This window comes from Sturnus vulgaris, chromosome 1 (genome assembly GCF_052056855.1).
Source record: "Sturnus vulgaris isolate bStuVul1 chromosome 1, bStuVul1.hap1, whole genome shotgun sequence".
In the NCBI taxonomy this organism is placed as follows: domain Eukaryota; kingdom Metazoa; phylum Chordata; class Aves; order Passeriformes; family Sturnidae; genus Sturnus; species Sturnus vulgaris.
Window position 1 is genome coordinate 91002242 of NC_142243.1, and position 14149 is coordinate 91016390.

The 14149-nt window shown below is 42.8% G+C and overlaps 1 long non-coding RNA gene across 1 annotated transcript in view; it reads right to left on the bottom strand.

Annotated features, from left to right (window-relative positions):
- The window catches only part of LOC148225351 (uncharacterized), a 73847-nt gene extending 67956 nt beyond the window's left edge, over positions 1 to 5891 (bottom strand). The window contains exons 1-3 of the long non-coding RNA XR_015806101.1: positions 5749 to 5891; positions 2378 to 2679; positions 484 to 1204 (exon numbers count right to left, since the gene is read on the bottom strand). This is a non-coding gene — a long non-coding RNA (uncharacterized LOC148225351). The remainder of the gene's footprint in view (positions 1 to 483; positions 1205 to 2377; positions 2680 to 5748) is intronic.
- Between the last annotated feature and the right edge of the window lie 8258 nt (positions 5892 to 14149).

Sequence of the window (14149 nt, forward strand, 5' to 3'; positions counted from 1 at the left end):
GAGGAACCTTATGAGTTTATCTAGAGCATTTACTATCCTACAGCCTCGCACAGACTACTTTGAACAATAAATGTCTGCAGGACATTCTTCAAGGGAAGAATAGATGAGAAAAATCACTGATAAATACACAGATTAATTACCTGGTCAAAAGAATACATTATTAAACACATAGAAAATATAACTGGCTTTGCAAAATAAATACTTGGAGAGTATTTGTAGGAAATAACACACACAGACTTGTCCTTCATAATTTCCTAGTAATCTCCCAGATGCTATTGCCAGGGGTGATCACAGGCAGCAGGGCTCTGTGCACTTTTTGCCTGGCTGAGGACATCCACCCCTATAGCGACATCTTGGGCAGACTGAAATGTTTCCCTACCTCATGGGGATGAGGTCCAGGAAATAAAACCACACAGCAGGTTTGAAGTAACATGGGATTACAAATGTCCTATCAAAAGTCCATCTAAGGACCTAGAATCTTACCTTTCCTCTCTCAATGGAGCACACAAAATGGACTTCAGGCAAGGACAGTCTCCAGAATAACATAGCCTTAGGAGGCACTGAAATCCTCTAATGAGAGGAAGCTAAGCATCACTCTTGGAGCAATCCCACTGCAGTTTGTTTACTCAGAGGTATTTACCGCCAGCCCCAGGTCTTTGCACACCAGTTGCTGCCGCTCCTTCAGGCAGTTAGTCACTTGCCTGCTCTCCAAATACTGTTTATTACCAACTCGTTCCCAAGGTGATTCAATTAAGAAGTCAGAGAAACAGCCACATTGCTCACAAAGCAGTAAAGAATTTCTTTTATGGTATAGTTTGTCATGTGTTCTTCTCTCCTGTATGTAAAGGGAATAATAGGATGCAGTAAACTGCACTAGGCAATAAACATCTGTTACAATTATTTAAATGCCTCATACTGGATTCATTGTTTAATTGCCTGCAAAGAAAGCAATTTAATGCCCTTATATATTTTTTCCCCTGTCAGAAACACTGTCCTTTAAACATAAGATAAAACATTTTAAAATGCAAACATTTCTTATGATCCTGCATTTTAAGTGCCTTGCTGTAAAACATATCCTGGCTTCGGGTTTCCTGCAGTTAGCACCACACCCTTCTGCAGGTGCACACAACTCCATGGCCTTGAAAAGTACAGTAGTGGGGTGGTGGTCAGTGGCCAGCATTGTTTCCTCATCACCCCTTATTCCCTGCAAGAGAAAGAAAGAGAAATCATGTATCACTGTAAAAATCCACAGCTGGACAAAGGAAATGCTTGCCAAGAAAATAACACAAAATAAACACAAACTCCTATCAAGTGGGATTAAATGGGAGAATTCAGGAGCACTTGATGCAAAGCAAAAATAAAATAATAAAATAGTCAATACCACTACTCCGTACTGACTTGATAGATGTCAAGTTCAGCAAAGACTTGCCAGTGCAACCCTTGGATGCCATGGAGGCTTCAAAAGCTGGGGAGAGAGCAGAGCTGGCAACTGAAGAATCAGCTCTGAATCTGTCAGCTGACATTTGTTGTGAGGGGCTGTGCAGGTCCAAAGGCAGTGAGGGGAGGCTCAAGTGCCAGCTGGATAAACTGGTGTTGGATAAAGCTGCAGGAAACCCATGACTCTGGCCAACGTGTTGTGTCCCCGAGAGCACAGCGGTGACTAACAGAGAGATGGATGTAGGAAGGAGATGAGTGTCAGCAAGAGAAGTGGATTATTTTGTTTACTGAGCTGCATAAAGTAAGATGTGTGCTTTTAATGCGATGCAAAGCTTATGTTATGGAAGTTATTACCATGCCATTACAAATACAACTACATCTGAAAAGCTACCTATTAAAGCAGAAACTCAGTGACTAAGAAATGTAAGAGCTAAAAGCACCCACGCAGCTTCCTTACTTCAGCTTCGAGTTAAAATACAGGCTTTAATTACGTGATTGTAGATGATATTTTTATACAAAGGCTCTTCTTCAGTGAGCGGTTAAATATTTTTATTTATTTCTGCTCTGCTACTATAATAGAAATCCCTTATCTTTATTTACTTTACATCATCTAAATCCTGCCTCAGAAAAAAAAATTGTGCTTTCCTTCCAGTTATTCCCACTGCAGTATCTTGTACTCTACAAATACTAAGAATTCCTTGTAGTTTGTTTAGGATATTTAAAAATTACTTTCCTCAGTTTACCAACAGAGGACTAAGAGATGGGAAAATTTAAGTACCGGCCTAACAATTGCTCCTGCAAATTTTGAATAATGATACTGAGACCCCCATTTTCCAGAGTGCTGAGCATTCTTATAGCTCAGCAACCAGACGAAAGTCTCACCAACTGGCTCTGCAGATACCTCTTCTTAAAAAAACCCCAAAACTCCTGAATGTCTTACCTTGGACATTAGAGAAAATAAGAATCATGCACTTTGTGGTCAATTTTTCTGTTTATGGGAGAGAGACAAAGTTTGTGGCTGAGCAAGCTGTAGAACCTAGTTCTCCACAAAGGCGTCAAGGATCCCCTCTGAGACCATTTTATGTCTTTCTGCAGCATCCTGCCTCATTCATTATGCATTTGCAGACTTCTCCAGCAAGCAAAGCCAGAGTTCTCCAGACAGAAAGTGCTTTCACTACACAGTCCTGCTCCTTCTCATTAGTTTATTCTGCTCTTCTCTTGGGCACCTACTGAGGCAGGCGTCTGCAGAAAAATAACAGAACATAATATTTTAATTAAAGTCTAATTAGCTGTGCATACAAAGGGCCAAGTTACAGTTATATTATATTTCTCTGACCTAACTCTCAGGAGGTTTTGTTTGAGCCCAAAACATTCTTCCCATCCTCATTTGTGCAGAGGTAGGAGGAGGTCTTTGGGTTTTTAAAGAGTCACCCAGAGTGTGGATATGCAGAAAAGAATTGGAACATGCATGACCCCTCTGCCTGCACAAAGCTGCTGTGAACAGAAAGCGTTTTGTGCTGGAGCTAAGAGGGCACTTCCCACACTTGACTGTGAGTACTTCGTGTTCCTGGTACCAAACAGATGTTGGCAGTGGATTTCAGATGCTTCTGCCATCAAGTACATCAAGCACTGAGTCCAGGCAATAAATGCCCCCATGTTCAGAAAACAAGGCATATGCTCACATAACGTGTAAATATATGCAAATATATGCAATGATAGTTTTCAAGTGCATTAAAAAACTGCAGTGTAGGCAGGGTAGCTGTGTCTGAATCTACTAAATGAGCAGTATATAGTTGTGGGACTGCTGTGACCTTCTCCCCAGGTTCGGCACTGTTGTAGCTCTCACTGTTCACACACATGGCTCCAATCCCTGCAGAAAACCTGCTCTTCAGCCAGCAACCGGCTGCCTTGGTTTCCGTATCGGGAGCACTTCAGAGGAGAAGGGGGGTATCTGGAATATGGACAGGGGAAAACCACTGAACAAAAATTCTGCTTTGCTTGACTTTTCTAACAACTTTTAATCTTAAATAAATTAAACAGCAAACTAAAAAACAAACTAACATAACAATCAGAATTTTCGCAAAAGAAAAAAGCAACCAAATACCCTAGCTGATCTGTGAACATCAGAAATTGTCAAACTTTCTCTCCCATGGATTTGTGACATATCCCATAAAGTTTCTTCTTCTAGGAGCAGTAACTGCTTCTGCCTGCTCTCATTTGCTTTTGATAGCACTAAGAAAGTGAAACATCTGTGGCAGCCAATTTGAAAACACCTGTTGGCCAGCAATCACACACACAGAGGCAACTTCTTGATTTTTTTTTCACACTGCTGAAGCCTTCTTGATTTTTTTTTTCATTGGTTGATACCAGATCATCAACAGGGACTTTGATGTCCATTTCAAATGAGACTGAAACCAGCCAACAGAAAAACAGACACTCAGGGACATGTGTCACACAAAGCTTGGGAGAGCTGGCCAGAGAGGTTCCCACAACCATTCCTTTGGTTCAACACTCCATGTGGTATCTACTCCACATACCTAGGAAGAAGTTGGTATTGCAACTTGATATTGCATCATTGATGTAATATAAAATTATTAAGCTCAGGTTAATTCCCCTGCCTTCTCCCCATAAGCCTAGCTCAGCACAACATGCTGAGCAGAAAACAGAAAGAAAGAAGACCCAAAACAGAAGACCCATAATGCTGGATTTGTGCTGTAATTGGAACTCCTATTTAAGACAACAGAGCATTTTCAGTAAGGCTGTCCTCAAACATTTCAGATGGACTTGGCACGAGCCCTTTTATGGTGCCACACTTAAATATGCACAAAGGACATAGCATTGTTGTCTAGCCTGACTGCCTTTGCATCTCTCCTAGGCATCACAATCTCTGCTTAATGGACCTAGAGCTTTTTATTCCATCCTTAGGAAGTCTTGAGCTTTCAAGGGGAACAGACTAAATCAGCTCCCTGCTCATTGCAGGACCTTGGCAGCCATGCAAGAGCTGTAATCAGAGCTTGTCTGTTCGTGTAGTCAATACCCCAACAGAACACATTAAAGACAGATTCAAATCAGAGGGAAAATAACTTGTCAACCGAAACAAACTCTGTGAAAGATACTGCTTTCAAAAACACAAAGGAATTACTGCTGTGCTCCCCATCTGGTAGAAACGATGAATCAATAGATATTCAATTTTCCCTAAAAAAGGGAAGAGAGAGGTTTCCAGCATGGACATGTGTATTATTTTGTCAGCTATTCTGTTTGCACATTTCAGACAGAAACTTGGCCAGAGAAGTCTGGGAGATCTGGGTACTGTCAGTTTTGTGAAAGTGCATTTAGGCAAAAAAATAAAAATTAACAAGAAAAAAATCAACAAAGCAACAATAACAAAAAACTACTGACAAAGCAGGATCCTAGTCAGCTAATTAAATCAAGTTGCCATGTTTAGAATAGCTGCAGCCCCCAAAATGAGCAAAACCTCACTCAGACAGAGAGAGGCTCTAGACCAAATGTTGTTTTTCTCTCCCATCTGTTAAAAATAAAACCTGCAGAATGGCATGCCAGTTTATCAAAGTTCATCCCACTGGAATATTAATCAGTGCATTGTATTTGATATTTACCTGACTATAAATATTCCTTAATATTTTTCATGCATTTGTGCATTTTCTGCTGTTGGAAGTCTTATTCTGCAGTCTCACTACCTACTTGCAAAAATTATCATTGCTATGCTAAGTAAACACAGAATTTTATAGCTCTGAGCAATATGGTCTCTGCTCCTAGATGGAATAGAGTTGAATTTTCATTGATGAGGTTTAACTGACCATGAAGAGTGAAGGAAAGGTAAAAAAAAATAGAGCAGACCATGTCATACTAAGTAGAGAGCAAAACAGCTTTGTCTAGATATTCATTGGAAGAATAGGAGAATGAAAACAGAGCACGGCGTATCCTGCTGGAAGACAAATGAAATGGGAATGTTGCAAAGGAAAAAGAAAGATGAGGAGAAAATTTAGGGTCAGTGCAGTAGCAGCACCCAGAGGTGGAAGTGAGCTTGTAGTTTTGGTATCAGAACAGGTCTTTGAGGGTGCCAGAGGGGAACAAAGCACTCAGTAAAAAACAGCTGCTACCTAAGCCAAAAACAGAGGTTGGCTCAACCCAAGCTGGAACAACTGGTGATATAAGCAGCACAAGGGACAGCAAATGAGCAACAGACACACAAATAACACACAGCTGGTACTGTGCCAGCACCTCTCTGCCCTGGATGCTCACCTCCCTCCCACATGGGGTGCTACCAACAGAAAACCCTGACACACTCACCTGAAGAGGGTGACCCATCTTTGGTCATCAGCTACTCCCTGGAAGAGTTCAGGGTTTTTTATTTATATGAGTCTCACACTGAATGCACAGACAGACGGACCAGCTTCCTCTGGGCCCAGGAGCTCATTCAGCCCGGGGCTCTCCCACTGCCTGTAGTGATGCAGGCACGTGGGATATCTGTCTCCTCTCTCCCTTGCTAGCCACGCTGCTTTGGATGCAGCCCAGGACACGTCTGACTCTCTGGGCTGTGAGTGCCCATGGCTGGGTCATGTCCAGCCTCTCATCCACCAGCACCCCCAAGTCCTTCTGGGCAGGGCTCTCTGGATCTGTTCAACCCCCTGCCTGTGCTGGTACTTGGGATTACCCTGACCCAGGTGCAGCACCTTGAACTTGGTCTGGTTATACCACATGAGATTCCGATGGGGACATTTCTTATGCCTATCTAGGTCCCTCTGGATGCCATCCCATCCTTCAGGTGTGACAACTGCACCACTCAGCTTAGTGTGATCTGCAAATTTTTTGACGGTGCACTTCATCCCTCTATGTCATTAATGAAGATATTAAATAACACTGGTCCCAATATGGATCACTGAAGTACACCATTCATATTTAGCATAGCAGCCTCCCCATTCCCATCAATATCAACAAGAATGTATTTAAGAAACCTGCTTCAAACAAACATAAGTGTCAAGATTCCTCTGACAAGAAAACAATCACAAAAGAAGTGTCTTGTACATGAAAGACACAAAAGACTTTTTACAGAAGCAAAAGTCTGCAGGGATCTCCCTCTTTCCTGTACTTCCACTACATCAGCAAGGATCAAAGAGCTGTGGATTTTCACAGCCAGCTGGAAAGAAATTTGGTGAACACTTAGGTTAGAAATAAGGTGATGTCTGATCAGCTCAGACTAGTTCCATGTCAGAAACACAGCACCAGCAGTTTTAATAAAAAGCACTAGATGGGAGTAAAACATCAAGCAAAGTCTGCTTGAGGAGCAGCAGGAAGGTTTTTTACAGACAGGGCATGTAAGCAGGAGGTGCTGCTGTGAAGATGTGTCTTATTCTGATGCAGGACCAGAGTGGTCGAAGTTAACTTAAAATTAATGTGTCTGGAAGTGCTGTAATAAAGTTTGGTGCACAGACAAATAAGCAGAACTTCTCTGACTCTGACATGATGCAGAGACCTGGCCATATGTCCAATGCAGAATTGCTGCAATTAGAGGGAAATAGAGGAGCTACTTCATAGACTAAACAATTTCCTTCCTTAGGGAAGTGTCTAGCTGGTAGTGGGTGGTGTATGTTCCCAAATGTAGGGGGTATCTATCATTCAGTTAGCAGTGGAAATTGATGTGTAGAAGTCACACACCTTGTTCAGGAGGCTAGAAACTCAGAAATATGGGGATTTTGCAGGTTTTGCTTTAAAGAAAGAAACACCATTTACAAACTAGAGAGATGTTTACACACTTGCTGTACATTAGCAACCCAGCTTCCTCCTTCTCTAAGCCCATTACTGGAGGCAAGCAGTGCTTTCTTTACATTTCAGAAAAGACTAATTGAATTTATTTTTTCTTTCATGGATCCTCTCAAATCCCACTTGAACAGAAGAGGATGAGCTCATCTCCCAGATATGTAAATGGTGTTTCCAACACTCCCCCTCTCTTTCCCCTTTCCTTTCTGATGGCCTTCAGGAGGGAGTTGTGTTTCCCCAGAGCAGACAGCCATTCTGAGGATAGGAGGGGTTGTCACATACCATAGCCATCAGTACATTCAAAACCACACACCTGGGCTGACCACAGCAAGTGTTGGCAGGGAGACATTATTTCTGCTTTGATTTTTACTTTACCCCTACTTAGGGAAAAAAAAACACCAAAAAAACCCCAACAACAAAAACCACAAATAACTTTAAGTCTGTTGATGTGACTTTAGAGTTGATGAGAAATACCCAGGACACTTCTGACAAATAAATCTCCCATGTCACAGTCGTGTAGCACTTCTCTACTCTTATCTGAGCACTAAGTCAACCAGAAATGAAGTCCCCCATTGTCTGAGCCCTGTGCAGTTCATGACCTCGGGATAAGGATTCTCTGGGTATTTCAACTTCCTCACCATTTTCCTCACTAGTTCAGTGCAGAAAGTTTCTTCCCTGGGTTGTAAGATTAAGAAGGACCTCCCATTAACTCTCCAGGTGGACCTAACCTGATTAAAGGCTCCCAGGTCCCACCAGCACAATATGCAGCACTGTTCCACCACTTCAGAAACAGCCAGCCCTCACCATTTCCCAAGAGGAAACACAACTGCATTTCAGATCCATGCCAAGTGGAATGATGAGAGGCACCTACAATAAGGAGACAGAGAAGCAAGCTGGGGGACACTGTTATGACTCCACCATGTACTTTCCCCCTTACCCAGACTAGGACCTCTTAGGCTTTAGGAAAACCCTAGCATCCAGGAAGGTTAGGAACAGGGCCTATTCATGGCCAAGTCAGGAAAAGGTTTTTGCAGGAATAAGCTGAGGCACAACATCAGTGCCCTCGTGGACAATTTGTAGCTGTTATATGGTGCAGGCAGGGTGGAAGGGGGAAGCCCTCTCCAGCCACACCACAATGCTCCCCACAGTGAAATGGATGCCAAATCATCCTCCAAGGAAGGACAAAGCACAATGCTGCCTCCACGTCTTCATCTCCAGGAGCCTGGAGCCATGTGGGTGCCAAGGTTGAAGGTACTCCATGTTGTTGGGAATATTGAGGTCACAGAAGGTTACTTCTTCTTCCCTACTGCTGCCTTTGCTGCTGCTCCTTCCTCTCTCTGTCTGCACATTCCCATCACTTCATCTCCTTCTCTTTGCTCACATTTATCTTTCCCTCTTGCAACTTGTCTCTTTCCCTGTAATTTATCCTCTGCAGTGTAAGCCTTTGGCTGGCTGTGGTCAATGCTGTGGTTCCTGGTGAGGGCATCATGCCACTCTCCAGCACAGAAGCTCAGCAAGTTATTAGATCCACACCCATCTACACACAGCTCTGCACCTGCAGCACTGACAGTGTTGTCTCCCTTTCCCACTGCTGAAATAAAAACAGAACCTGCTTCATGTGAAAGCCAGCAGCTGCCTTACCAACAGTTCCTGTAGGACTGATAACAAAGAGCACCTCCAACACCCACCAAAGGGCAGTTCTGCTGCACAGGTTTTCCTGCTCTCACCAGTAAGCAACAGGCACAGCAAGCAGAGAACAAACTGTAATTGAGAGGCAACATTGGACTAAGGAGATTGAGGGAAGGAATACAGCAATAACTCACAGGAGACAGAATTAAAACAACTGTAATTAAATAAACCTTCAACATCAAAATTACGTAGTCAAAATGACATACATCAAACAGGACCAATCTGTTTTTATTTAATCAGGACCAGCCTTTCCCAAAGACAAGGGCTGATAGGTAGGTAATTCTGTTTGTTTACTCAAAGCCCAGCTGTATTCCATTGGTATTAACTATTTATTTAATTTCTCTGTGCATAAATGATGGGACATACTAGCACAAAATAGTGACACTAAAAGCTATATCCATTAACCAATGTTTTGCATGGAGACCAAAAATGCTACCGTGGATCTTGCATTATCATATAAGGTAGGAAATAGAGAGGAAACATCATTTTCAATTCTCCAAAGCATGCAATTTGACAGTTCTCAGCAGTCTTATCTTGTGTAGAGATTAGAACCAGGCACATAAATTAAAGCAGCATAATCAATGAATGCATTCCTTTTTCCTGTCTGTGAAGAGGGGAGGGAGGCTGAGGTAACATCAGGCAGTCAGGTTAATGAATGCGTTCACAGGCCAGAATTACTAAATGAGTATTTGTGCACACACACAAACACCCAGCTATTGATTACTCATAACCCTATTTGCAAAGAAAACTCCTCTGAATAGTTTGCTGTTCTGATTAGACATTGGAACTGTGAGGTTGTCTGTAGGGAGTGCAATTAAAAATATCTGTACCAGCCTAACTTACCAAGTTTATTGATTTAACTGCACCAGCATAAAAATCTCTCGGCTGTAGGATATTGCATTGCATTACAGGTTAGAGTTTGTATCATCATACCAGGTTAGCTAGCAACAGAGGCAACATTGTTCTGCGTGTGATCTGCCTGACCCAGCTCCAAGGGTGACTTGAGAGCCTAGCAAAAACCACCAGAACACTGGTCTCAGCTACAAGATCAAACATTGCAGGCAAAATTAATTTTTATATGTGCAAGTATTATTCCAAAAAATAAGGTGATAGGAAGCATTTTCTAGATCAGAGACTCAGGGCTTAACATTTTCTGCACTGCTCCAGACTCCCTCAGGGTCAGGGTCTATGGTATTTTCTCATCAGGAGGCTGAGAGACGCACACAGAGCTGCCCCACCTCCAAGCACATGGTAAAGCAGGGGTGTCTGAGGGTCAGACTGCTCCAGAAGCAAAGGCAGTACCCATCCCAAAAATGCACACAGTAATCCAGATAGACAGCAAACGGATTTATTGTGATAGCTGAACCATCTGATCTGGCTAGCCTGTGCTATCCCTTAGGGAGGGTAGATTATCTCCTCTCTAATCTCCTCTCCCCTTTCCCTAACCTGCAGACTGCTACCTGCAAACACACACTGTTTGGTCTAGCCTTAAACTGTTAGCTGTTTGCCTCGGGGCCCTACCTTCTATTTGCTCACAAAGCCCCTGGCACATTTTGTCATGGCATAGAGAAGAGGACAACCCATTTGATTTGCTCCTCCTTGACAGCTGCAGCTTCCTCAGGTTACCTCTTTGTTTGGGAATAATAGCGCTTTTCATACCTTGGATAAATACGGTCAATCCTCTTATAATATTACCCCTATGTCTGCACATTCACTTCATTTGTTTGTCCTGGGATGCTTCCAGCTATTTTCAGTGTCTTTCTATGGGCATTCAAAGGCAGGTCTTTGTCTCCTACAGCAAGGTGCCCGTTGTAATGCCGAGTGGTGTCCAGCTGCACCGGTCTGGGAAGTGGCAGCTTTCAGGAATGCCAGACAGAGCAGGGGGCAGGAGGAGTCACCATAAGATAACTACAGGCCCATTTCTCTCCTTCTAAGTGCCCCCCTGCAGAAGATAGGAAACAATCTGCTAAAAGACCCACACTTTCACTCGCTATTTTCAGGTCTCCTTCTCCAAGGTACCAGCTGAGTGAAGCCACGCAGATGACAAAAGGCAGCATTCACCATCTGACCTTTGCTGCTCCCCACCTCCCCTGCTTTCCCCAAAAATTGGCTTCTTGCCCTCCCCTGCAGGTGAAATCTGCTGACTGGGCTCCCCCCCACCACACCAGGCTTTTCAACAAGAATATGAAGTAGCTGAATTTGCTACCAGGGTTGTGCAAAGCTTCAATTCACAAGTACAAGTGCTGCCATTCAATTTGTAATAACGTCCAATGCATTACTAGAGGGAGCCATTACAGTAGCACTGAAAACTGAACAGTTTCTGCCCCCAGCACATTGATGTACAAGAACAAAACCATCAGGAACCGTTTGGTCATAGTCCAATATTTCTTTTTCACTTTGCATTGCAGTTAAACATAGCTGAAAACCACTTTATCCTGATACAAGCTTTTCAGAACATTGTGGTAACATCAAGAGCTACTTGCTGGTGTTTGCCAAGCCCTCAATTGTATTGCAATGCAGCCAGCTAGAAAAGAGTCCCACAGAAGGGTAATATTTGATGGTATAACTTTGTATAGCATAACAGGGGAAAAAAACCCCACAGTGCTTTTCAAGTGAATTAATAGTGTTTTACAATGTTTTTTAAAATGGGGGGGGGGGGGGGAGGCAGGAAAAATAAAAAAGGAAATCAAAAGCATACCACAGTGTGCAAACCTCCTCTATTCAGTCACTCCAAAGCAGCAAGAACAGCTCATATATGTATGAGACGGAAAGTAAAGTCTGCCAAACCCTTTCCCAGGAAATTATTTCAGGGAATGCTACTGAATTCAGAATAGCAGCAGCACTGTTATTTAACTTAAACACGGAGTCCAGATTTTAGTGTGATTTTGCCCTTTGCATCTCAGATCCACCAAAAAGCAGCCAGCCCTGCAAGGGGAAGGGGCAGTGCTTGACAACACACTAGAGAGCCCCGGGGAAACCTTTGGTTAACGATTCACAGGCAAAGCTCTGCCCTTGGAAGAAGAGCTTTAAAATACCATTAGACCTTTACTAGAGTAGACAGTCTTTGATTAATAAGGTCTTATTCTAAAGAATGTTAGCTATTAGACCTGTTAATAAAAGAGACCAAAGATAAAAGCACAAGAACACCTGAGGTGTGCCTCTGTGAGATCCTTAAGTGAGGGGAGAAAAACAATTGAGAGCTGTGCAGCTGAGGGAGATACAAGACCTGCTCCTGCTCAGACTTGAAAACAACATTTATTCTCTGTAGGAGGAATAAGAATAGGCCACAAATCATCTTCATTGCTTCATGGATCCTTCTGAATGGGAAAGAAAGCAGGGAGAAACATGCAAATACCAAAACCTTCTGCTGAGAGATTGCATGAGGCTGGTTCTTGGTGCTGAGTTGCCCTATTGCTTTCTTTTTGCAGTAGCAGCTTCCCCAAATAAATTATGACTCTGGGCCTTTTAAACCTGAGTTGGTTGTTCAGCACCATTTGACTGGGCTTTTCTCTTTGGGAGTAAAGTGCCCACAGTGATGACTGCCCAAATTGCCTCCAGTCACCTCTCCACCCTCCCTCTGTGCTTGAGGGGCACATTGTGGTGCACAGGGACTCCTGCCCAGCCACCCTCTAACATGGCAGCTGGTAACTACTGCTTGGGCTCAACCAAGAGCTCTCTACCAGCCTTCCTCAAGGCTATGCAGACATTCACTTGACTGTGGACCTGTGCTTGCACATGTATTTTATTCTAACTCTTCCCCAACACAGCCTGATGGGAGAAGTGGAGGGGGAGTTGCCTTTAGAGATGATGATTCACTGACTAGAAACAGCACCAGACAAAAAAGCATCCAAAAACCATAACCAAACTTGAAAAAACCCAAATATACATTCAAAGACAGAAAGATATTGACCAGAAACCTAAAATCTTACTATCAGACCATATTTTCTGATATTCACAGCAAAAGAGTGAACTTACATTTTTTCCTCCTTTTGAAGCTGGCAAGTGTGTCCCAGGTCTATAATGAAGACATTAAGGTTAGGAAAAATGCAACAGGGATTAGTGTTTTGTTGTTTTTCGGTGATGCTCCAAGGCAGGATTTTTCTTATGTTTACTGTATGAACCATTATTTTGAAAAACAAGTTGGGAAATTTCCATTGAAATCACCACAATTTACAGATAGAAATCAGCATATCTGTTTCGTCATGCCCTTAAGAATATTTGCCTGAAGGGTTTCCTATCAAATCGTGACAGATGCATAACAACATTACTAAATATGTAGTATCTATTACTAATGCATTTAATGTATACATAATTATGTGCATAATATTATACTGTTTTTATTATCAGACAGCTGTCTTACTGCAGTGTCTTGTATCACCCTTTTTTCTCCATATAGCCCCAGAAAGCATGCAAAACCCATATTAACCTCATTTTAAAGTTCCTAGTTGCAGAAGATCTGAGATGAGAAGGAGCACTGTGAGGCCACTGAGAAATTCTGCCTAATCAAAATCAGAGTGTTCTTCTTGTTTTCTTGATGGGTAATTTCTCCACAGTGCTGTCATCTTCTTTCAGGAGAAAAGAGGATTTTTTTCACTCTGGTAAACCTCAAAGCAAATCTTGTCCTATTCCTCCTCCCCTCTCCAGGCATGCAGTGGGCTCAATAGCCCACAGGGTCCTTACGTTTCTGCATGCAGCAAGTGTTTTCTTGGTGTTTCCAGACAAAAACTTACACCAAATTAAAGAGAGAGGAGCTGCAGGTCGTCCAAAGGACAATTCTCCTGTGAGTGCTGAGGAGAACATCAAGGGGCCCAGAAGACCCAACCCAGTGGTGCTCTCTGCCTGTGAAGGATAATGATGAGGAAGACGAAAGGGCCAAAGTGCTTTCAAGATGACTTATTCCCAGAGAAGAATGGCAGACAGGGAATTTAGAAGGAAAAAGTGAATACTAGTTAACAAGAACAGAAATGGTGGTCAACAATCCTGATATTTTAACACACATTTCAAATTTTAAAAAAACTTCTAATGTTAGAACTTGAAAAACACTATGGGCAGCTGGGAGGCATCAGAATTGTGGACAATCTAGTCTGCAGGTCATCAGCAAACATGCAGAATAAATTGAAGCCTGCTTCTGAAACCTGACAGGACACAGAACATGTTTCCTTGCACTGGCATGGCTGCTATTTTCCAGGGAAAGGACCTGAGCTGGTAGCTGCACTCATTTCCTCAGCAGTTATTTTCTTGGAAC